The sequence below is a fragment of the Phalacrocorax carbo genome, chromosome 1 (genome assembly GCF_963921805.1).
Source record: "Phalacrocorax carbo chromosome 1, bPhaCar2.1, whole genome shotgun sequence".
Taxonomy (NCBI): Eukaryota; Metazoa; Chordata; class Aves; order Suliformes; family Phalacrocoracidae; genus Phalacrocorax; species Phalacrocorax carbo.
Genome location: NC_087513.1, coordinates 172819680 through 172846273, shown reverse-complemented (window position 1 = coordinate 172846273; position 26594 = coordinate 172819680). Strand labels below are relative to the sequence as shown.

Sequence of the window (26594 nt, the reverse complement as noted above, 5' to 3'; positions counted from 1 at the left end):
TTTCCTTTGTTATAAGATCCCACTCATCACTCTCCCGTGTGTTCCCCCATTGGTCTGCTTGTGTCCATCTACTGCCAGCTGTCGTAAGATTCGTAGGAGCTTGCTTGTGGACTACCTATCATAAGGGGATCCTGACCTATGACCAGGGCTTGGACAAATAAAACAAATAAATTATTTGAAAATGAAACATTTACGATGCCTTTACAGACAATATTCTCTAACAGAACAAGAATGTAACACCCCTCTACAAGAAGGGTCGGAAGGAGGATCTGGGGAACTACAGGCCTGTCAGCCTGACATCGGTGCCAGAAAAGATCGTGGAGCAGATCTTGAATGCCATTACGCAGCACATGCGGGACAACCAGGGGATCGGGCTCAGCCAGCATGGGTTTATGAAAGGGAGGTCCTGCCTCACTAACCTGGTCTCCTTCTATGATAAGGTGACCCGCTTAGTGGATATGGGGAAGGCTGTGGGGACACTGTCTCCCACAGCATTCTCCTGGAGAAGCTGGCTGCTCACAGCTTGGACAAGTGCACTCTGTGCTGGGTTAAAAACTGGCTGGACGGCCGAGCCCAGAGAGTGGTGGTGAATGGAGTCAAATCCAGTTGGCGGCCAGTCACGAGAGGTGTTCCCCAGGGCTCAGTGTTGGGGCTGGTTCTGTTTGATACCTTCATGGTTGATTGGAGAGGGGGTTGAGTGCACCCTCAGTAAGTTTGCAGATGACACCAAGCTGGGTGGAAGTGTCGATCTGCTGGAAGGCAGGAGGGCCCTACAGAGGGACCTGGACAGTCTGGATCATTGGGCCGGAGCCAACGGTATGAGATTCAACAAGGCTAAGTGCCATGTCCTGTACTTGGGTCACAACAACCCCATGCAACGCTACAGGCTTGGGGAAGGGTGGCTGGAGAGCTGCCCAGAGGAAAAGGACCTGGGGGTGCTGGTTGGCAGCCAGCTGAACATGAGCCTGCAGTGTGCCCAGGTGGCCAAGAAGGCCAACAGCATCCTGGCTTGTATCAGGAATAGTATGGCCAGCAGGAGCAGGAAGGTGATAGTGCCCCTGTACTGGGCACTAGTAAGGCCCCACCTCAAGTACTGTGTGCAGTTCTGGGCCCCTCACTACAAGGACATTGAGGTGCTGGAGCATGTCCAAAGAAGGGCAACGAAACTGGAAGGGTCTGGAGAACAAGTCTTACGAGGAGCGGCTGAGGGAGCTGGGGTTGTTTAGTCTGGAGAAGAGGAGGCTGAGGGGAGACCTTATTGCTCTCTACAACTACCTGAATGGAGGTTGTAGTGAGGTGGGTGTTGGTCTCTTCTCCCTAGTAACAAGCAATAGGATGAGAAGAAATGGCCTCGAGCTGCGCCAGGGGAAGTTTAGGTTGGACATTAGAAAAAACTTCTTCACCAAAAAGGGCTGTCAAACAGTGGAACAGGCTGCCGAGGGAGGTGGTTGAGTCTCCATCCCTGGAGGTATTTAAAAGAAGGGTAGACGTGGTGTTTGAAGATATGGTTTAGTGGTGGACTTGGCAGTGATAGGTTAGTGGTTGGAGTCAATGATCTTAAGGGTCTTTTCCAACCTTAACCATTCTATGATTTTAAGAAAAGCACAGGTTGACTCTGTGATGATGCAGAGCCGCTGATTAACATAATTGAACCGTTTTCATGCTCTCCAAGCAGATTAAACAATTTACAGTCAGAGTCTTTGAATAGACCCAAATGAGGAGATCAGCTTCTCTTCGAAGAGACCACCCATGTACTCTGTGTTATTCTCCATGGCCTTCTGATCAGGCACTACTGTTAGCAAAACTAAAGTGTGCCTTGGGTACTGATTTAATTATAATAAACCCTTATGAAAGATCTCGGCAAACAGGTTGATCACAGCATTCATACACTTTCTGAAAGGCTTACTGAACAACAATAACCCTTTTGGATACACTAACTCTGATATAATTCAGTATAAAGACAGAAAAAAATAGTTTTAAAACTTCACTTTTCTAATTTCAGTTTAACACAGCACTGATGCACTAAACACAAATACGGTAAGTGTTCATATACTTGCTATCTGGAAAGAAAGATCAAAACTGTTCTCCTCACTTTATTCTAGCAGAATCACTGACAGAAATCACATGCACCCCAAAGTCAGCCTCTCCAAGATTTCAGCTCCTTGTCACTGCTATGCTGTAATTGGCAGGAGTTGAAACCTGAATTGCATTTTCATCTGTTTGAAACCACTATCCAGGTAAAATCCATAATTCTTTAAAGCGACACGATGTGAGGTACATCTCATACCACTCACTGTTTGTACAGATGACAATGAAGGGAGTGCTTTTTGAAAGAGGATAACTACTGTCTCCCTGGCATTGACATTATTAGCTTTACATCCTTTGCATTTTTGCTCACAGGCATAAAGCTTGGCTTAATTTCTTTGGTTGTGTCCCAGATGTGGCAGGGTAATAACTGTCTCCAGTTACTTATGCAAGAACCTTTAAGGATAGACATCTATAAAGAATACTTTGCATTATTATCCTATATTGACAAATACATGCACACCATTTTTCAATGTCTCAATATGAAAACCAATACCAGTTGCTAAACTGTTTCAAAAGCAGACACACATTTTTGGTACCCAACTTCAGATACCCTGTGGGTAAATTTTAAGGCTAACTTTACTATTTCAGTAAATGAGCAGAAACAACTCTGCACCCCTACACTGCACTTAGACTGACTCCAGCCCATCTAATATAACCTCCAGTCTTAGTACCTTTAGAAGAACACTCTTCCCCCTCCCTCAAGTATTATCATCAATATTTGATTAAGAGAAGAATGAACACTAAGACCAATTCCCAGATTCATAGACAACCCATACCAGGGAGGGAAAGGGAAAGCCCCCATCCACACTCCCACGCTCCCCAGTCTTCATCATCTTCTGCACGCTATTGCATTGTTAATTTATACCAGAGATGGGAAAAGAGGTGGTAGAGGAGAAGTCAGTCACTGTTAAGTGAATTTGGAAAAGGCTGTTGCCCAACTACCTATTTAGACTTCAAATCCCAAACAAGACAAGACAGTGTAACAAGGCCACGAAAAAAGGAGAAAATTAGTCTCTGTGTGTATAATTTCTAAGAGGGAAGAGCTGGCAACAAGACAGAAGAAACTTCTAAGTGCTATAAAGAATGCAAGTGTAACCTTAATCAATCATTTCTTCCACATATTATACTCGGGCAAGATAAACAGTGCTGAATTCCTGTATTTTCCTGATTTTGCAGGATTTTTTGTCTTCTCCTTGAAGTTACCTATTCTCTTGCACAGTGAAATGAAAGCAGACAACACACCAGAATCTGTATTTCATTCCTACAGTATCAGCTGCATTTTTTAAGACAACACAGTTACACAGGTGAATGGAGGCCTCTATTTACCTGCTGCACTTTTATTGCTGATAAGGAATCAATCTCAGCTCAAATTTTCAAGTATGTCAGGGGGGAAAGACCAACAACTTTTTTTTAACTTGAAGCCGAGATACAATGATAAACCATTAAAATTGGCAATTTGTATGTGTACAGCCACCTATACTACACTTAACCAAGCACCACATCTTTAAAACCCTGAAGAAAAGTTCACTTTAAGTATCTAAGAAGTCAGCAAAGAAGACCCACAGAGTGTCTACAAACTACAGGGTTTTTCACTATTATAAATACGAACAATATGATGAAACTATGGAGGAATAACTTCAGTTTAGCTGCAGTGACATTCAGGACACATTGACTGAAATAACACACTCAGCAAATCACTGCTAGTGACAGAAGTGGATAACTACCTGTATCGAGAGTGAAACTCCACTATGCAATGTCCCTGCTGCTTGCAAATTAAAGGACCTAACTTTTTTAAAGCATAGTCATTTCTAAGAAGTACCTCAGTGGCTGTGTTATATTTTTTGACATGCAGTAGTTTATTTCCTTCAACAGATACTCCTCTACCTACTGTGTAAACAGTGAGAGCTTCACTGTTTAAACTTCCAGTTAATCCAGGATTAACGCACACTTTTTTTCCCCCCATGCCACAATTTATTTATTTGTAGGAAACCTCCACTCCAGCACCCAAGAACTTCTGGTTCACAGAGCCGTGCTCTCCAGGCCTCCACAAGGATGGAGCTACTTCTGCTACTGAGCGGGAAGGGAGACAGACCCAGGAGAGAAGGGCCAGGTGCTGCATGGGTGCACAGCTCTGGGAAAAGAGCTGCTCTTACACCCAAGCAACATGGGTATACTGCTGCAGAGCCACAGGCTCTTCAGCTGTGAATTACAAAACCCACCAGTGTGTATTTTCAGTATTCCACATGCACAGAAGGCAGGCAGTACCCTGGCACTGCCACCGCAGCACTTGCAATAGTTCAACTCTTCTGAGAAGTGCAACCTTACTCCCTCATCCCCTGGTGTTCTGTCTGTGCACCCAGGCCTCGCTGTCCTTGGGTCTTCTCTGTCATTGTTACTCCCCTGAACAGCCGGCTGGCAAGTGGCAACCCAACCAGTTCTCATATTCACTTAGAAGCCTCCAGATGCCGAGGTCCACTTGCTCTACCTCTCATTAGTCTCACACCAAACACCACTGCTTTGGTCCTCCATTGGTTCCTGCAGCTCCCCTTTCTTGCTTGAACACCTCTTTCCAAGGACTTGATCTCTCTGTAACTCTACTCCCCCTTCTAGTTCAGTGACTGATTCACACAAAAAACCCAACTTTAGCTCAGGAAAAAGCAGATGCTCCCCCACCCTCCTCTCCATTCCCACCTCCATCTCACTGCACCCCATGCAGATAAATACTTTTAACGATGCAATTAAGACCAGGTACCCAAGTCTTTTTCCTATTCCTAAATCTTGTCCCCAAAATCTCAACATTCCTAAGTCTGGGACTGTCACTATTACTAACTGAGGTGCACAGCAGTGTATAAACTGCCTCTAGCAAGGCTGGAGAATGGTGTAAATTCTTATGTATACCAGAAAGTCATCTTTCTTGGAAACAGGGCCAACTGCTCTTAACCAGCTTCACTCCTGTTTTTATACAGCCACTCCAGCTGCACTCTGTGTGCAACCTTTACATGTTGCAAAGTGGTTTTCTTGACAACATGCTCATTTGTACTTTCTACAGTATTTCACAACACCTTTAATGTTTCAGTTCAGAAAAGCTGGCCAAGGAAACACATTTCTCATTTTGCACAGACATGCTTCTGCAGTTTGCTAACTGAAGAGGATGCCTGCCAGTGTCTCAGATTTTTTTTTTTAAGAGTACATTAAAACCAGGCTTTTTCCATGAGACTCCATTTGCCACATAAATCCTTCCCTCTTAAACCCAGCATTTCCTACTCTCTCAGTAACTTCACCATTTACATATGACCATGCTATTATATTGCTCTTCAGTGAATTCATTTTCAAGTTGTAGAGGGTACAGATCTGAATCCAGACCCAGTAAATCTGACACACAAGACCAGCATAATTAGCTCCTTTCAGTGCGAGGAGGACTCCACGGGCCTTGCCAACTCCACCGTCAGTTCTCTTCCACACCCTTTTCTCTTCTTAAAGGAAGCCATTAGCCCACTGGTTCTAACCTCCCCAGGCAGCCTGTGGCAGTAACAGCCTTGTGACAAACACACCCTGGAAGATATGGAAGAGCCAATTCTGATTCGAAGGAGATGACATCTCCAACTTACCTCCATACTAACATCTCTAATTTAGAATCACAGAATGGGTTGGAAAGGACCTTTGAAGATCATCTAGTCCAATCCACCTACCATGGGTAGGGACATTTTCCACTAGATCAGGTTGCTCAAAGCCCCATCCAACCTGGCCTTGAACACTTCCAATGCTGATTTCATCATCAACATGAAGAATGTCTTGTCACAGAGCTGAAAACAGAAGTCTCCACCTTCCCTCTAGCAGAAATAGCTCTCTCTTTCATCACATCAGGCTACAGAGAATCCAAGCGCTCTATCCAGAAAGCTTTAACGCCTTGTAGCTCTCATGCTCAGTCAGAGAACCAGCTGATAGACAGATATTCACACACATTACAGGCTGAAGGCAAGTAAGAAAGAGATATTTACTTTCTACTTGAATTGATATTCCCTTTTATCTGTGACTAATGTCATCTCTCACTTCTTTCATCACCTTACTCCCAGAAGTCTATACCACCAAGGGTAAGAGCCAACATATCTGACGACTGACATTGATGATGCACTGGAGCCACTGAGAGATGCTCTGAGCCTCCAGTATTATACAAGCAACAGCTAAATAAATATCACATAACTATTTCTAAAATCTACCTATACTTGCCAGAAACAAAGAGGAGCCTAAAGCTGAAAATAGTAACAATATTCTTCCAGAAAAGCACTGCACATTTAAAGTTCCCCTGATGTTTCTACAGGACTGAGTTTTTACAATTACCAATTTACTGGTGACACTCTAGAAAATCAGAAGAAATTGGAAAAGAGCAACAGGTCTAAGGGTATATTTTTTTCCTGACTGCTGCCTTAGAGGCTGCATACCTTACTTATACGGCTACTATTCTAATGACTTAAAGTGAGCAATATTCAGAAGACACTCATCATATTATTAAATGAAGGAACCCAGAATAATACTCTCTCTTCAAATAAAAGCAATATCACACTGCCATCTCATATATTTTCATCTATTATTTTCATATTCTGAGAAGTCTCTATACACCTTCACTGCAGTTATCCCTTCTTCCTTCTAAGTTTATGTAAAGAGCAATGACTTCTCTCCAGCTTTCATCTGGAGGCATTTATCTTACAATCAATCCTACAGTATGAAATTCAGTTTGCATTGGCATGATGGCTTCACATAAAAACAATAACCTTAGCAGAACTCTCATGCTACAAATCCTTGTTCCCGTCTTGACTGACTTTGCAGTAATCCATGTTGTTTATTTGGGTACACAAAGAACCACAGTTCATTTGACATAATTATCTTCCTTTTTGGTTAGTATCTATGTTTGGCATCCTAAACTGCCAGACTCACTTTTTCTGATGCATGTTCATAATCCTCAATGAATGACTTGGTATACCTGCTGTTCTGCCTTCAGCCATACAAAACTCTACCTTCCGCTTTGATTGTCTGTGGATCCCCAAAAAAAAAAAAAAAAAAACACCTCACCCTAAGACTCGTCAAGCACTTTCCTTTCTCAGTCTTCATTCCGCAAACACCAACCAAACCCTTTTTTCTGATTTACTGCCTCCCCTTCAGCTTAACACTTCTGTGCACAAGTTGCCAACAGCAGGAGTCTCCATGGGATTTTGCATCACTGCCGTTTTCCGCTATGTCTCTTCTACGTGTGCACTTTCTCTCTTTGCATAGGTACCCAATTCCCTCCTCCCATTCATTAATCTTCCTGGCTTCTCACAGCCTCCGCCACTGTAATCCATAGCCATTGCAGGTGGCAAGCCAAGAGCAAGCTGCCTTCATCTGCTAGAACCAGCCACTGAAAAACAATACAGCTGAATCCTTCTTTAGTACCCACATCAGAGACAAGCATCCTTGTAACCTTCAGGTTGTTAAGGATTATTTACAGAAGCATTAAACAAAGCCTTCCTCCTCACTTAAACTGGCTTGATAAGAAAAGCAGCATTGCTTGGCTTTGTGGTCTTCTATTTCCTCTTAACATCAAATCTCACAAGACATACAGCCCATAGATACAGATGTCTTATCTGTGACACACTGACCTATGTTTCAGTGGTCCTTGCTTGCCTACACTACCAACGCCTCTGGACATTTAGGACCTGGTCCCTACAAGCACCTCTGCAGCTGCCTGTCTGCATCCCACCTCCTCCCTCCAGTGTAAAATCTTCCTGTAGCCCCAGATGTAGGCAGACCTACATTCATCCTGCCTTAATTAATGTAGCCATATAAGGCTACCTTAGGCCACTGAAAATAAATACCTTTATAATTACCAAGCAAGGCACAGTTTGTAAGAAGTAATAATATTTTGCATAAAACATGTAATTTTGGGGGGGAAAATCCAATGGTTTGAGACACACACAGTCTTACACAGGTCTAAAACAGAAACACAGGCTTGCATGTTCACGTTCTCTCCAACTGCACCATTTGCTCATCATAATACCTCACACCTCCTTAAAAACTATGCCTTGCCATCTTCTCATGGGCATGAAACAACTAGCACTACAGCCAGCAGACAAACACATGTAGGACGGGCTTTTTCCCCGGGAAATCCAAGACCTCATCTCTGCTCTGGAGGCATTCCTCTGGATTCAAAACACTGCGGACATAAGGCTGTCACACTCCTAACTTTGGGAACAGATAGAGGTGCTTTCCTGCCAGCAGCACTGTGGCCTCTAACCACTTGGTCTGCTCCTGCACAGCCATAGCTGTTCTGGAGGATGAACTGGGAAAATAACCCAAGTCATTCAGTAAAACCCAAGAAGTTAGGGCAGTTTCTTGGTCCCACCCAGTACGCTGGCAGTAGAAGTGGTGTGAGTGACAACAGGACAGGCACCGCAGGAGAGAAGTAGCAACAGGGACTGCATAAGCCAGCACTGACACTAAGAGAAGCACAGATAAAACCACAGCCAGCAGGACCTTGGTTAGACTGACTGAACCAAGACCTGTTCCCGCTAATGAGAGCACAGAAATAATCTCTATCCACTCTGTATACAACTCAGCACTCCTCACACGTACACAACACTGTGCTGTATGCTTTTTCTCCCAACATCATGCTCCAGGGATAAAGGAGCTTTCGTTTTGAAAACCTTAACAAGCCCAGCAAGACCAAATTATGATCAGCAGCCTTTAAAAGCAAGCATATATGAAAATTCCTATAAAATAAAAGTTATCTGGTCAATGTAATTTATTTAGGCTTACCACACGACCTCTTGCATGAACATAATGAAGAGCATTCAAACCACCCTCCACGGAGTTTAGAAACATTTACAAGACATGAATGATGATTTACAGTGCCTAACTCCACCAAGAAGAAAACATTCCAAGTTGCAGTCCATCAGTTGTAAGGCACTAATGACCTGATTTTTAGGAGCATTAATTCGTTAACTCCAGCAGGAGTCTGGTTTTTTTAAACACAGGTGAAACTGGAGCCAGGGATCCCAGTTCAGCACTCCTTACCCAGCAGAACTCTCACAGATTCTCTCCAGTCCTCCAGCATCCAGATTTAGCTATTACACCAAGAAACACAGAAACCCAGAATTATTATAAATATCATTTCACGGACATGCAGTAACTTTCAATATGGCCTAAACTCTTCAGAAATATTAATTTAAAAGCCTGAACCAACAGTTTAGGATTTCCTCTAAGCTGCAGCTTTCTCAGGTCAATATTTGTAAATCATGTTTCACGTTTCCAAGGAAACCAAGTGGATAATACCTCCTGCAAACAACCTCTTTCAATATACTTTTCACAGCTACAGGACTCAGAAGTTATTCTTGGTTTGACAAAGGAAAGAAGTTACACTTTTCCTTACATCTTCCGAAAAAAAACACATCAGTCTGCAGAAGCAGCTAAAACAACATGTGCAGCAAGCATCTACAGAAATCCCTGTGGACTTTGCCATCTGAAGCACACGTATAACAATCCTTGTATTACTCAGCTTTTCTACATATTTTTCTCAATGGTACATCTAAAAGCATCCAGGCTGAACAGCATCACATTAATTTTGCACGTGCAAGAATGAGGCACTTCTGAAATGACTTCCAAATTATCAGCCAGTACACCACCTGTGGAGGTCTGAATGTATCTCACCACCCTCTAAAAATGTACTGTGTACCTCATGGTAAAGTTCAAATTTTAATGAAGATAAAGACCAAATCTAGGGATAGAGTAGTGTGTTAGAATGCTGCTTACTTGATTTATATTTTTTCCTATAATTTTTCTTATTTGACAGATTTAAATCAATTTGAGGCATGACTAGCTTACTGCATCCTGCAGATGTAAAATAAATGGTGAGGAGCACAAAACACACTCGAAAGTAATTTTGTTGATGGGATCTTTGGAGAAAGATTATCAGCCAAGGAGCAATGACATAATATCACCTCTATCTGAAGAGGAGAGGAGGAAAAAGTAAAGCCTGACACTAAGTAGGAGTAACAAATCTACGAATTCCACTTTGATTAATGTGAAGACTTCAAACTTTAAAACACCTGCAACAGTATTTTTGTGCTCTTGCACACTGAAGCTGGATCAAAGCAACAAAGAAATCCATTTTCCTGTCTGTTGAAGTTCTGTAAGAACTGTTTCCAAAAAGCCAAGTAATGTGCTTTTAAAAGATATACTTAAAGAGCATTATGCGTCTGAACATCCTTGCTGTGAAAACAAAGACTCTGAAGTTTCACCAGTAGAATCCAGACTAGAAAAACACACATCGCATTCTCACATCTGCTCGCATCTACCTACAAGACACCCTTGACAGCTGTTTAATACACGAAACATGTATCCCAAGTTCACTTTGCTCACTCAGAGAAACTCAACACTGGTTAAGCCACAGATGCTCTTTGGTGGCTCAGGGTAACAAGAGAAACATCAGCCCTTCAAGGAAGCACTTCAACTTCCTCCTGACATAACAGGCATTGAGACAAATCCACGGACTTTGGCTGTAACGAAATTTACTGCATCCAGCAGGAATTTGCAACCTACAAAGATCCGCATTCAGGAGCGACACACAAAATAAACCTGCAGCTTCTCAACAAGCCTAGAAGGAGCAGCCAGGAGACTCTCTTCACATTACAACAGAGGATTGTTCGAACAACAAAAATGAACCATTTCAACAGAATCACTTTGCACAACATACCAAGCATCATATTAGCTACATGAACTTCTGTGGTGAGCAGTGAAAACCAATTTCTGTCTTACAAAATGCCTCAAAGTTGTCTGCAGTATAAGAAATATCATTGCAGAGCTGATGACTGAGATATTAGTAATGGGCAAGATCTTCAGTGGATAATAACTAGTGCTGCAATATGGGAAGTCCACATTGCATGGAAAGTATATTAAGCAGAAAATAGTTTTCAAAAGATCTTAACTCACCACTGAGTAACAATGGGCTTTCTTTTTGCCACCACTTACTAATAAAACAGACACACTCATGCATTTACTTTTCTTGGACCATTTGTCTCCTCCCCCCACCCCTTAATTTAGTAGTTTCTCTCCCCTGCAACCTGCCTTCAACGCAGAGAAGGGCAACTCACACAGAGTCCAACAGCATAACTGGGAAACAGATGGGAAAGAGCAGAAATACACTCCCAAGGTCTTGGAGCCAGAACAAACACAAGGACATATACCAAAGGCAGCCCTCACCCAGAGTGCAAGGAGAGGAAAAGGCCCAAGGGACCCTCCTGCTAGACTGCAAGGGAATTCACAGTCACCTCAAACCTCAGATGTCCCAGTTACAGAAGAGCAGGACGTGTAAGACACCCGACAGCCTGACCTAAACGGAAGAAATTGAGTTGCTTTCCACGTGGCAACTTGTGAGGTACCACAAGTTTTCCCAACGGTGATGTAAGACACCAGCACCAAGACACCATATGCAGCTCCAGCTGTCTACTGCACCGACCCAGAAACCAAGGGGTTACTGCTTCACCAGTGTGTTCAGGAACCGCTGCAACAAATTTTCAGCAGAAATTCAGGGCTCCAGGGACCTGTAACACGCTATGCCATTTATAACATGAAAATATAAATTAAGGGATAGCTGTTTTTTACATTTAGAATTGTGTGCAATGGAAACTAATTCTGCATTTAAAAAATAAAACTTGAAAGTAAAAAAGATGAAAAGGCTGATGGACATTGCATGGAGAAAACAAGAGCAACGTTACGGTGAAGAACAACAAACATCCAAAAATTCCACTTCAGTAAAAAATGAAATCATTATTAGCCTTTGCAGAGAAAGGATTTTAAGCTAACGACTGCAAACGCTTTAGGCTCACATTTCTTTGCCGTGCAAAGAGCTGTACTCAGAAGACAAAGTTCAAAAGCTCCATGGAGAGCTGTTCACGAGCCTCACACACCACTGCTGGACTGTAAGGGGCTATTTCTTAATAAACTGGTGGTTCATAAAGAACATAAAAATCATCAATAGTAGTAAGCCCAACGGAAGAAAGTACAAGCCTACCTCAAGCACCCTACTGGATGCCTAAACCAAGACATTGCAGTGTGCACAGGAGAAGAGTTTGTCAGGAGGAGGAACCAGAGCAAATGCTGGGGCTGTAAAAAGTGACTGGAGGTTGACTGGATTTTAGAAAGGCAATGTCTCCCCACAGACCAATTGGTTTTGTAGCAGTGGAGTATGAGATGTGTGTAAAATTAGGTTTATAATGTATTTCACTTTCCTTTTTTAAAACACAGGTAAGTAAACACCCATTTGGACTTCTCTCAAGAGCATAAAGAGATATTCTTTTGGCAGAGGGTCTTCATCATGCCTGGATATGTTTCTAGTGCTGTTTACCTGGTTCACTTTCCTCTCAGGCAGCTTAAAGCATTAATAAAACCCTTCCCCTGACCGCAAGTCATTTTTCTGACTTGCTGCAGAGGGCTATATCGCACAACGGCCTTGTTCCCAACCCTGATCCTTCTCACAGGATCTGCACTCGTTGCATCAACTTGCAAAAAGAAAGCGACACGGCCAACAGACTTTCTTTTCCCTCTTTGAGGGGGAAGAAGAGAATTACACTTCCAATTGTACTATTTTTTTTTTTTTGGTAACACCACATCCTACACCATTTTGCCTGGCTCCATGAGAAACAGAAGTAGAAATGGAGTTACCACACTGAACAAAACTATGCAACGAAAAAGCTCGTGCAAAAATTTAAAAAAATCTTGCTTTGGCCTTTAGTTGCCATTTCAAGAGGTTAGGAAGATGACAGAGGGGAAAAAAAAAGGAGAAAGGCCCATCTTCAGTTTGTTTTCCTTATAAAATGAGGTTACCTTCAATCACAGTTTTAAAGTCAGAATACATAGAAATTAGGCTTTATTAACATAATTATATCTCCTTGAGAAGACTGAGGAAATAGAGCAGTATATGTAAGCACGGAAGAAAGTCTCCAAGAAGTATGAAATCATTACAGAGAAGAGCTCCAGTTTGTTCAAGTACTGGTAGGACTTCAATGAGAAGATCACTGTGAAAGAGCACAACTTCCCCAAGTTGAGCAGTGCTCAGCAAAATCACCTGGTATTCTTACTCACTCTTTTAAAAATAGTATAATTAACAATCGGCAGTTGGGGGGAGGGGGGGGATGAGGGGTGGAGTACCCAAATAACAGCATTATTAAATTTGAAATGGCCCTGGGAAAATGTAGGAAGCAAAAACAGAGTGAGCAAGAGACAGAAAGATCTGAGAAGTGCAGCAGCACAAGGTAAGGACACCAAACACTGAGCCTGGGTGGTTCTGCTCAGCTGGTGCCTCTAACCAACAAGCATCCTATTTCATACTTTATAGTACACTGAATAGACACGTCCAAAAAGGCAACTGAGAAATGGGGTGTCAGTGTCATCTGCTGAGAATAAGTGAAGTATTTGAAAAAAAACCTATTTTCATAGGCAGCTTCACAAGATGAGAACAGATGGCTACTCCTATCTTTTGACAATGCTTAATACCCCTAGAAGAAGCGGGCTAAGCAACAGTGCTCCAAAACCTGTCTGGTAAAGAAATGGCTTCTTTTTTGTAATGTTATTATATGGTCTAATGAAAAATTCTGACTCATTTAAATTATTCAACAGAATTACATTTGAAATTATTAAACAGATTTACATTCCTTCTTTCATCAATGCTCAAGCAGTACTCATTTGCTGCTGAAGTTTCATAGAAACTACTAACCTGATAAAAACAACAGATTAAACAAAAATGAAATGTAGTAAACTAATCAATAAGCAGGTGCATAATAGAATACCTTCTTTCCCACAGCTTATTCAACCACCACACCCCAATAACTAGCTCATTCAGAAGTTGAAAAAATCTACTGGGAACAAAAGAAACTAGGTAAATATGTTCTTCTCTTCCAGTCTTTTAATACAAACAATATGCTGAAGGATGATACCTACTAGTTCTAAAATTCTCAAGGATATTTTAAACAGAAACTGAGTTTATCTTAATGACCAAGTATTATTTTTCCTTTAATATACAAGTTAGTTTTAAACAAATACTTTTTAAAGAAGATTTTTAAAGTAAGCTGCACATTAAAAATAAAATCAAAATATTAATAAAAATTATTTCAGTGATGTTTTCTAGTTTGAGCTCCTGTTTCTGTTTCTGAGTATAGCTGACAAAGTAATAGTAAAATTAAATCATCTAGTTAATAAGAAACCCATCATCAGTCATGCTCTAATATTAAACATGCAAAAATTAACATTCAGTAAATGAATATTAAGTCTACAAGCTTTTCAAATATATAGGTATGCATACAATGCATCCTCTCAGCTAAAAATATGAGTATACTTTGCATACAGACTATTTCATCTGCTGCATATCAGCACACAGTAAACATCACTTACCTGACGGACGTCACTGGGAATGGAAAATCAGTAAGAACTGCAGAAACCAAACAAGCTTTAAACTGATTGTTTAAATCAGTTTTTCCTGCCCATTACTTTAAAGTCAAAATGATTTAAATCAATTCATGCTCTTCAACAGCCGCAAATTAAAACACTGTTCAATTATGCAAACTCTGAAAACGAAGACGAAGAAGGAATTGACAGGAGACCAGATGACCACTCACTTAAGAGACAGAGGTATAACAAGGTTAAGTGGCTGGAAGCCAAATGTATGGATAAATTCAAGGTACAAATAATGCATAGAGATTAGTGTAATTATAACCACTGCAACAGCTTACCAAAGACGACAGTTGATTCCCCATCGCATGAAGTTTCTAACATCCTAACCATGTATTAAAAAAATATTCCAGCTCCAAGAGACCATGCGTGCTTCATGCTGTACTGACAGCATTATTTAAACTTAATTAGATGATCATAATGGTCTTTTCTGATCTTCAAATCAATGAATCTACAATTTGATCCCATGTTGAGATCTCATATTTCTTCTCCCTCATTAAGTCCTGCCTCCAGTGAGTATAACTTCATTTAACAGACCGTTCCTTCTGCTGTCTGCCTAAATGTCAACACATCCACCACCAACCAAAGACTTCGAACTGAACCAGCTATCATCTGATACCACCCTTTGGGATGGTTCTAAACTCAAAATGCAGCTTCACTCTTCAATGAAGAGCGAAAATACTTTTCAAAACCTTTTCACAAAGTCATTGAAGACTTAAACTGTATTTTACACACCACCCTACGGGCAGTACCTAATGTTCTTTAGCCTACGACACAGGGAATTAAATCCTCCTCTCAACATGGGACTTCATGTTTAGGCAAAAGACTGCTCTACAGAGAGCTAGGCAAGCCTGCATCAGGCACCAAGAGCAAGGATGATAGTTTTAAAGCGGAACAGCCCAGAAGTATTTCTAAACCACTGAACCAAGAGCTCAGTTTCAAGCTGGAAGCCTCCAACTAGACAGACAGAACTAAATGGGTCTCCAAAAACAAGGTTCATATTACAAATTGGAAGAATGAACTGAATTCAGCATCTGCGGCTAAATTCAAACTTGTTCATCCAGGCAGAAATCCTTAAAAAAAGATCTTTGCAACTTACACATTGGTTAGATGTGGCTTCGTGGCTTTGCTTCTTCTATGGCACTTGCAGCACTGTCAAAACGCTTTTAGGACACAATTCCCATACTTGACACTGCTGCCAATCCTCAAGCTTCATAAAAGCTGCGGTCTAGTCGTTCAACTTTTAAACTGAAAACATTATAATGTCTGACGAACACTGACTGGAATTACTGGTTTAGATCATATCGAATGATTGCTGTAGCATGTGTCTTATTTCTCCTCCCTCCTATGAAAATTACTTTTACAGATTCTTTGATACAAATAAAAATTTTTGGGTTTGCTGAATTAGTTTTAACATTGTATAACAGAAGGAAAATATTTCCACTATTTTCATATTTCTAATATTTAACCAATATGAAAAGAAGGCTTGTTGTGCTACCCTCACGTTTCTATTTATGATATCACAGTAATATCCAAGGAGCCAGCCTGGACACGGGACTGACCCTGGCTCGCTCTGGGTCTGCTGAAAGACACTTCAGCACCCATGGCCAAACACCGGGGAACACCCTTACCCCACCTGCCACTCTCTGGCCAGGCAGAAGCCTCCACAGAGAGCCACGCTCTCAGGAAGGCAGCCCTGCTCAGAGGGCTTGCCAGTTAGGCGCTGAACAACTGAGAAAATATCTATTATGTGGAGCAAGTAGCACTTTTAAACATATATTTATATATGCCATAAATAGCATTAAGGGCCATTGGTTTCTTCGGTTGGATGGGTGGAAAGCACAACAGTACAAGCAGAAAAGGTTTTCAGAAAAAGCACAGGATGAGGAAGCGCAGGATGAGGGCGGGGGGTGGGTGGGAAGAGAGTAGTTAAAAGTTGCTACACCCTTCATAAAATGAAGGCAGCTTTAAAATCATCCAGGATCCAGAAAATCTGACTGGCAATAAAAATCAAAACAGCCTTTTAATGACAAGACACACTTCCACTGTGGCTGTCAGTGGAAGGGTTGTCAGAAAACAGGACTCCTCACCTGAAGAGGGGCTGGGCAGCGCTGTTGGCAAGAAGCAGAAGGCAGCGCCGTAGCTGAACACGCAGTTACGGGAACTGATGGATGGGAACATGATATATCAACTGCGGTCAGAATTCGTCACAAGAAGAAACTTTCTCTTTTAGTTTTAATTCCTCTTTTTTTCCTCTCACTTTTTCTTGATTTTTTTCCCTCTTCTCCTGGCCCCACCTTTCTTCCCCTCTTCTTCCCTCTCCCTTCCCCCCCCTTTATTTTTTTGAGGAGAGGGAAAAGACATGTCAGTGAAAGCCACGCATACCTAGAACTTCAATAATATTTGGGAGGGATCTGGAAGTCCAAGTATTTTTCATTTCTGCTGATGGACTTCAGGCTATGCCTACATGAGGACTTGGGTACCAAACTGCAGAGCTCCCAGTGCTGTCCCTACTGAAGGAAGCCGCAGCCTGGCTAGGGGTGCCAGCTCTCACAGTACACAGGGGAAGTTAAACACCAAATAACAAAAGCCAAGAGAAGAGCCCATGGAAACTGCTATTCCGTCTTCACCGGCATCAAATCCTGCAGGGCCAGGAATGCTTCTCCAAGGATTTAAGGAGAGCAGGTCTCCTCTTGCCTATCTTTAAACAAGTACAGTGCATGCATCTAAACATCTGTGAGTGAGCTAAACATCTGAGACTTCCTCTGCTGTCAGCCAACAGTGGTCTTTTCATCATGAGAATAATAAAAGAAGGGTAGATGTGGTGCTTGAGGATGTGGTTTAGTGGTGGACTTGGCAGTGATAGGTTAGCGGTTGGACTTGATGATCTTAAGGGTCTTTTCCAAACTTAACGATTCTATTACATACCTCTGAGGCAAGGATGAGCTAGGCTCCTCTTTGAGGGAAAAGACTGTATTTTATTCAACCTATCTGCCAGAACTGATGTAGGCAAGTGCCCTTGATTGCTATGCGCACACTCAGGCAGCCCATCCCTGCCTAGTCCACATGCTTCTTTAGCATCACAATGAAAAAGAAATATTGTCTTCCTAAAACCAGTAACACATGAAACCTAAAGGAGAACACATCTTAAGCAAGCGCAAAATAAATCCATCTTGGATTCTGGCTGGGATGCAAATACAAAAAAGTGTACTAAATCGCATGATGTTTTTCACTTTGCACTAGGTTTCTATTTAATTGTTTGATGCAACTTTTGTAAACTTTATCCCAATAGTTACTTCCAAAAATTACAGATCTATCAACTTCTCAGAATAGACGGTCCATAATTATTGATATCTACTCTTCAGACAAAAGTCAAAGACATTTTAGCAAAATGTTGATTTAGCTGAATATAGATCTGGAAAGTAAAAGTGAAAATGGCAACACTTTCCGAAATAGCAGCCTCCAAATCTGTCTGCTAACTAGACTGAGTTTGCATCCTCTCCCTTTCAAAAGGGGAAAAATAACCCACTTTGCCCTATGGAATTTTGAAAGGAAAAAATGAGCACTGTCTATACAAAAGATTTCCTTGGTTAGATGAAACTAGTGGAAAATTAAGTCACCTTGTAACCATTATCGATTTATAGAAACTGGAAAGGAATGTTTTTCCCCACTTTTGGGGTTTTTTTGGTGGTTCTTTTTTGGGCTGGGTTTTTTTGGTTTTTTTTTTTTTTCTTTCTTTCTTTTTTTTTTTTTTAAGAGAAATCTTTTCATTTCCCAGTTAACCCAAATTTTCTTGCAACTGAAAGATTCTCTGAAAAAGGAACTGGAAGAGCTCCAACTACTGTCCAACACTTTAAAAGATGTTAAAAGTGTCATCAATCACAGCTCTCTACATGCTCTTCTAGAGCACTGCCAACCCATACTTTAAGACTAACTCAACACTCTTTTATGCCAGCAGTGCACACTTAAAATAAAGACAGATACCAAAAAAAAAAAATCTATATTATTCTGATTTTCAGTCAAGTCCTGCTCAGATTTGTGTCAGATGTTGCTACATAATACACCCATTATCTTTCTTTTTTCCTAGGAAGAACTGGCAACTGATACCATTAATCCTAAATATCTCAGAGGCTACCTTGGATAACAACGTGTTATCACATCTGCTATAAAAGGCGTCCTCAATTTTTAGCAGACCATCTGAAAATGCTAGTCCCATAGAAAAAAAGGGAGTAACATCCACGGTAAATGACAACAGCCACAGTTATTCTTTGAAATTCATGTTACAAATTTCTAATATTGTATAATTCCATTTAACAAACTTAATCATTTCAGCTGAAATTCTCAGTGACTACTTCTGCAAAGTTTGATTTGAAAGTCTTTGAGAACACACCAGTCACTTCTGACCATTTCAGTAGTGGGAAAAAAGCTCAAAAATACTTCAGAGTATTTTGTTGGAAAGATTCTCCCTCAAAGATCCACAGAGAAAGACAGAAACTGCTGGGGTTAGAGAGCTGCCTTTGCCCATGTCAACACCAGTCTGTCGAGACTTGAACAAAATATCTAATTACAGTTTGCCCATGCTCAGGAAGGCTTCCAGAGCTCACTGGTAGCATCTCCGACTCTGCTAACAGACCTGAACTTACTTCCAGCCAGCCTGAGCTCTCTGTACATCACCTTGCACCGACCTAGCCAGCCAGCACCACTGTGATTCCCACATTGCTGTCAGGGACCTATACGGCTCCAGAAAAAGAGATGCAACACCACCACCAGCAAAGCCCTTCTTGGCCAAGGTGGAGGAAAAAAATAAACTATTCGGGTAGTCAGCGGGAGGGTCAGCATTAGCATGCACAACCTTGTGCTCTTCGCAGCTCTGACCACTGGACAATGCCCCACGCTAATTAGGAATTAGGGTCACTGCTTACCACCTTAAAGAGAGGGTAACAAAGCGCTTGTCCTAGGTGACATGTCACAAACCGAGTCCAGAACTCAGGTCTCCCGACAAGATACATCATCTGATTAATTATCCCCTTTGTGGCGCTGATGTCCAAGGTCATGCATTTGATTGTTCTACATTTAAATGACAAGAACACACTCGCCCCACAGCCAAGAACAAAGCTCGGGATTTTTGAGTCCCATCATTACTCTGCTATGTAGCAAATACCGTGCCAGCCATTAGCAAAGAGCTTGCCTCATTCCCGTCCTGGAGGCTGGTTCACAGAGAGGACAAAAGCTTGCTACTGCTAACCAGACATTCCTTAACTCAAGTGGTGCTGGTCTGCACTGCAACTCCAAAGCCTGTCAACGCCAGCACTACCAGCAACCCACAGTACATGAGGGCATTTGTTTCAAGGAAAAAAAAAAAACCAACAACAAAAAAAAATCTATGAACAAATAAACAAACCAGGAGATTAAAAAAAATTATACAGGCATTGCAAGGATTGCATCCAGAGGGTAGGAAATGCCAGTGAGCAACAGACTTGGTAAACTTTATTCAGTATCGCTGAGCATCTACTTTTAATAGTCTTTCATCATGGGATCTCCCTTGACCCGAACACACACAATTTTAGTTCTGATACACCCTAGCTTTTGCATCCTTGTGATTTTACTGAACTTTAAAAAAATGTCAAAAAAATGAAAAAGCAATAATCAGCAAGCCAACAGCTACATAAGTCCTACCCTTGTACCTGCAGCTAATGGGGCTCCTCTGACACCGGAGCTGATGTGCAGATTTGGAACACATGAAGGAGCATGTCAGTGTGAAGTCAGTATGAAGCATACGCTCCCTGAATGTATTTCACATGACTTCATATATTCACTCCCAAGTTCTACCATATATTTCAGTGGAGAAACACTGAGAAAGCTCATGCCACCATCCCCTCCCAGAAATGCAGGAAATGACAGAAATAGTTATAGGACCAAGGCACACCATAATTTAAAGTTGTCTTCTCCAAATTAAAACACATTATTCTGCAGTAGGCATAAATGCAAAAAATATTTGTAAATTGTAATTTGATTTTGGTTTAGACCAAAGTCTAGATCATGCTTTCTGATTAATACCATGAGATTTTACACTGAACTCAAGAAAGGAAAGTCCACACAAGCTCAGTGTTACATACAGTGTAGATACGCTGACTTTCTGGCAAAGCCATGTTCATTTTTCCTCCTCCTCCTGTCACTCAGTATTAAGAAATCTCTGCCACCAAAAGGTAAATAAAACTATTTAAAGAATACTCTACCATTTTTGTACTGTAGTTATTGCCTAGAAGCAAACATGAGAGCACAGACTCTGAGTAAACTTCAAACCTCCCAGTCACACCAAACTTTGCAGAAGTATGAGAAAGTTCACAGATTTTAGGGCACCAAGTCTAAGCAGACCTTCTACATGGAAAAGAGCTTCCACATGGAAACATGGCACCACTAGCACAGTTGTGGAGGGTTTCTTACATATATATAAACCAAAAGAGACTGCACAACATTGATCCAATTTTACCCACTTCTGCAACAGTGCCACATACATGTATCAGGTCTAGTCAATGCTCCAGTCAAGTTTGTCAACACAGCTCTATGCCTAGCTATAAAATAAAACAATCATTTTGACACTGAATCCTCAAATCTAACTCTTGATGCCTTTTTTTTTTTCCCATTTAAGCACTGACTTAAAGAAAAAAAAAAAAGACAACGCTCAGTTGAAGCAAGAGGACTATCTGAAGTTCAGTGCTTGGATACAGGCTAAGGTTACATGGAGTTTTTCCCACTGAAGAATAACATTGAAAGAGTCCTTAGTACCACAGTGCAAAAGCATTTCTCTTTTCTAGAATTTAACTTAAAAAATTAATTTCTTTTTCACTGCATAGGAAGAGTAGTCATTTCATGCTTTCCCATTTGTACTTCTAAGACTCAAAATTTGTCTTACAGATACAGCAGAGCACACCTCGCACAAAAGGAAAGCAAAAGCCGCAACCTGACTGCTCAATGCTTTTCTTTACGTCTCACTTTGAACAGCATGCTCATTATATGTTTTCCTCTTAGCTGGGGAAAGTGAGCATGCTTGTGTTTGCAGCTCCTCCTCTTTCAAAGACGCACAGCTGCAGCTGTAGTAAACAACCACTAGTCAGGAGCTGAGAAGGTCAAAGTCTCGGTGCTGCATCCATTTCAGCTTTTCTAAAAATGAAATTTCCATTCCAAGGAATTAATTTTTTGTTTCATTTTGTAGTTACGTCAAGGAAAGGCAAACCACAATCATCCTCCAACAAAATGAACCAAGACACAGTACTTCAAAAGCCACAAGCAAAACACTTCAGTAAAAGTATTTCCCCGGCTTTATTAATATACAAACACCTCATTCACAGTCTCATATTTTACTTGATTTGAACAAAGACTTGGTCAAAACCAACCTTGTACTGACAAGACCTGTTGCATGATGCAAGTGACACTGAAGGAACGAGCAAGGACGTTGGCCATCCTGAAAAGTGGTACCAGCAGCTGCGCAAGGCTCACAGAGGTGATCCAGCAGCCTGAAGCACGGAGGCTACAGCACTACGGCTGTGGGAAGGCTAGCGTAAGCCTTCCTTTCATTACCATTAACCTTCCCTTTATTTTATACACTATCCAAAAATCTAAATAACAGGATGCCCTGCTAGCGCTGAAACCTGCACTGAATCACACAGACCTTCTGCAACCCCACAGTGCGGCACCCGGGTGAGGCATCGTCCATTTTCCTCAAAAACAAGGTCCGTATTTCTATTTAATTGTAATGAGCACTGTCACGTGCCACCTTGGTCTGGCTGAAGAGGAAGATGGTCGCTACCACGAGGCTTTGCAGCCCAAGCCCTTTGCTGACCCCACTCTACCATCTCCTGGGGGAAGAAGAGCTGGTTCAGCCCTGCCACACGCACGTTCAGGGCTGGCTCATCCCGACAGAAACAGCTGGCAGAGGACTCCACGATTAGCCTGTCCTGGAATCTTGGAGTTTATTTTTAAAAGTTGTTACACACAGCCTTCTTGGGCTCTCGGGGGCCTTTCCAGCAAAGGTTTTTCTACCAGAGAGCACAGGAAGGCCTAGAAATATTACCATTAAGTATTGCTGGGGGAAAAAAAAAAAATTAAAATACCTCATTTCCCATCCCCCCCTTCCTTACACATCTGATGTTGCCTCACTATCAGAAGCACAAACCAAACAGTATCTCTCACATCCTAAACTCTTTCCCAGCCCCTCAAGCACACGTGCAATCACTCAAATGACCCGTGGCATATGCCCTCCTCAAAAAGCCTTTTTCTCCATAGCTGGGGGATAGAAAACGTGATTTTTCACAGCCCTCTTTAAATGCTATCGACTGCTCCATGAACTGAGGGGGGAAACAAAAAAAAAAAAAAGAGGATTAAAAAAAGGTGGGGGGAGGAAGCCCAAGCCACCTTGCAAAGCTGCCAGTAAGCTAATGAAAAGGTTTGCCTAAAGAAAGGTGCTCCCCCAGACGGCTCCCCTCCACCCCAACTCCAGGTATCAGACACAGGAAAAGAAGGGGGGGGGAGGAGAATAATTAAAAAAAGAGGGGGGAAGGAGGAAAATCCCACCAATGCTGTTCTGGACGCACCGGGGGGCGAGCGGGTGGGGGTGCCAGCCCGGGGAGGGGTGCGCATGGGTGCTGCTCCCCGACCGCTGAAGGGGTGATGTCATCCCGCCAGGCTCCAGCCCGGGCACCCGCTGCCGGCAGCTCCGACCGGCTGCCAAAGCCTCAGGCAGCGCAGGGAGGGGAAAAAATTTAAAAAGCATTAAAAAAATAATAAAAAAAAAATCCGCATGCAAGGTTTCCTTCGTTATGCGTGGTTGGCTTGTGACGATAGGTGACACGCCGGCTTGCAGACAGCGGTTTCAAGTTGATTACGTCCCATTAGAAAGATACTCCCCCTCCCCCAGCACGAATATATATATAAAAAGAAATAAGCAGACTCGGTTTATGCAGCCTTACGTCATTAATAAACTGCTCCTATCACCCCATCTGTGACCTATTCAGCACAGTTACTAATCCCACGCTAAGACCACTTTGCTGTTCCTGTACATTTCAGAGTTGGAGACCAACCAGAAAGCAGAAAATGGAGCCCATATGCCAGCGCTATATAAAGCAGCCCCGCAAAGTTGCCGCGTATATCTACCTGCCGTGGCGAGACAAAAAAAAGGCTAAAGAAAAAAAAAAAAGTGGGGAGAGAAGAATACCATTTATTTCATGATGGAGAAATAATTAAAAAAATTGGTTTACTTACTTATTCAGGGGGAGGGGGACTGCCAAAAGCTAGCAGGATTTTACAAGCTCGATATAAACCCTGGTGCAAGCGAACTTCTCTTGGGTGCCTCCTACCAAACTGCTCGTACCTGCTCCCTAAGCGCGTAAAACGGCTATTTTCCACGCAAGCCCGTTCGCGGGAGCCAAGATCTGAAAACACCCGCCGTCTGGAGCAGAGCATCGCATCCCTGCAAACCATGGAGAAGGGGAAATCTAAAATAACTCATCTGGTTGCTCCTACCCGCCTCCCCCAAAATCCCGCGCTACCCCAACAGGGTGCTGTGGGATTCTGGGGGAGGCGGACAGGAGTCCAAATTTTATCCCAGCGCATTTACCCAGCTGCGCCAGCGGCGGAAAGCTTTCGGTGGGCTTCCCAGGGTGACGCCGATACCACGGGGCACAAGCTTCTAACGCAAATACCAGCGGTTTGCTCCCCAAGCAACGCCGGCCGACTTCTAGAAGAGCAAGTACTTTATTTTATAGAAGATAATTATTTTTGTAGAAGGTAATATAACATTACACCCTGATTTTTAATTTTTTCCCCCATATAGTGTTACGCTCTGATTTCCCCCATATAACGTTACGCTCTGATGTATATTTTTTAAATTTTTTAAAATATTTATTTTTATGGATTATTTTTTTACCCACCCCGCCCCCCCCACCCCCCCCCAAAGGCACAGGGGCACCACTGCCCCCCCTCTCCAGCCGGGGGACGGCAGCACAAAGGGCTGGGCGCTCCCAGCTCGCTGCTCATCACTCCTCGCTTATCCCTTTTTATTTTTTCCCCCGCTTTTTTCACCGCCCCCCCCCCCCCCCCACTCCACCCCCCCCCCCAAAAGGCTCAGCGGGAAAGTTGAGGGAAAACTTCGGGCACACACACACACATACACACACACACACCCACCCACCCCCTCCCCGCTGCCGCCGGGGCACCGGAGGGAGGGATGGAGGATGGAACGGAGGGAGGGGGGGAGGGAGGGCACCGCCGTTAACCCCCGGTTCGCCCCGGCGGCGGAGCCCGCTCCGGTGGCGCTGGGTAAAAGGGGGGGGGGGGGGGGGAAGGAGGCGGGGCGCCCTGCCCCCGTTTTTTCTTTAAAATTATCTAACTTCGGTATAGGAGCGATTATTTAAAAAAAAAAAAAAAAAAAAGGAAGCTGATTGGGACAGCAGCAGCAAAAAATACAGATGTTAGCCGTTTATTCCGATAAGAAAGGGAACCGGCACAGACCTGAGCAGAAGCGGCAGAGCAGGAGAAACTGTTCCCTTCCCCTGACACAGGGTCCCCGCTCTCTCTGTCTGTCTGTCTGTCTGTCCGTCCGCCCCGCTCTCCCGGGCAGTGTCACACACGCCCCCACAGCAGACCAGAGGAGAGGAGAGGCGGAGGCAGCCGGCGGCCGGGCTCGCCGCCGTCCCCGGGAAATGAATGGGGGCAGCCCGGGGAAGCGCGGCGATCGCCGCCGACTTACCCGCGTCACATGATGAGCCGGGGGCAGGGTGGGCCGGGGGTGGAGGCTCCCGGCGCCGCCTCGCCTCGCCTCGCCTCGCCTCACCTCACGGTGGGGGGGCCGCCGCCGCCGCCGCCGCCGCGACACCCCGCCGGCCGCTCAGACAAAGGGCCCCGGTCCAGACCGCGGTCCCCCCTCCCCAGCTCCCGGCCCCTGCTCCGGCCGCGGCGGGCGCCGGTGGCGTCGCTGGCATGCGGCGCGTCCCCGCCCCCACCGGCAGCCGGGCGGGGGGAGGGGAGGGGCCGCGCCCCCGCCCCTCGGCCGCCCCGGCCCCCCGGTGCACCGCCCGCCCCGCCCCGCCCCGCCCCGCCCCGGGGGAGGTGGGGACGGGAACGCCCGGCCGCACCGCCACCAGCCCCCCCCCGCCCCGGCCCCGCTGCCCGGCCCCGGCCCCGGCCGCGGGGGGCAGGGCAGCGGGGCGCCGAGGGGAGGGGCAGGGCGGGGCCGGCAGCGGGGGCGCCGTGGGGAGGCCCGGGGCGGGGGCGGCTAACGGGGCGCCGGGGGAGGCTCGGCGGGGTGTGGGGCGGTGTGGGAGCCCGAGGTGGGGGAGGGCGTCCGTGAGGGGGCCCCATGGGGGACACGGCGGGCGCGGCAGTGAGGGGCGTCGGGGGGGGGTGGGGGTGGTGAGGGGACGCACCACACAGAGGGCGGCGGGGGCGCTGAGGGGAGCCGGCAGGCGCGGGGCCGCCGCGGGGAGCCCCGGGCAGGGGGCGGGGGCGGCGGGCGGGGAGGCGGACCCGGGGCGGTGGCGGGCCGGGGGCTGTCGGCGGGGGCGGCCCTCGCTTCTCGGCGGCTCTGGGCTGGCTCTGCCGGGCCGATGCGGGTACCTGGCGGGGGCCGAGCTCGGCAAAGCTTTCTCCTCTTGGTTTGTTCGTGGTGGTTATTTTTTCCCCCTCCACACAGGGTGCAGCCCGTGAGAAGCGTGCGAGGTGGCTCCTCTTGCCTGGAGGCCAGCGCCTAAGTCCGAGTCGCGCCTCTGCAAACTGAGAACTTCCTTTATGGGAAGGTTTTTCACGCGTAAGGGGTGCAGATACCGGGTTGTGAAGGCTTTTAATAAGAATATACAGAGAAACAGATTCCAAAATCTTAACGTTTGTTTAAAACATAAACTCTTATACGCATGGTTTAAAAGAAGAACTTTAAAAACCTTAGGAAACAAAATACAGATCCTGACAGTCGGTCTTAAACTTTAAGAAGCAAATCTCTATTTCTTCCCAAAACCATTACATGTTTACTCACTGAAATATTT

The 26594-nt window shown here is 44.2% G+C and overlaps 1 protein-coding gene across 8 annotated transcripts in view; it reads right to left on the bottom strand.

The window, feature by feature from the left end:
• The window catches only part of KLF12 (KLF transcription factor 12), a 251827-nt gene extending 225636 nt beyond the window's left edge, over positions 1-26191 (bottom strand). The window contains exon 1 of one of the 8 annotated variants that reach the window (XM_064440736.1): positions 26173-26191. The gene's annotated coding sequence lies outside the window, so the exon portion shown is untranslated. The other 7 variants (XM_064440737.1, XM_064440733.1, XM_064440741.1 and 4 more) reach the window with 7 other exon arrangements.
• Between the last annotated feature and the right edge of the window lie 403 nt (positions 26192-26594).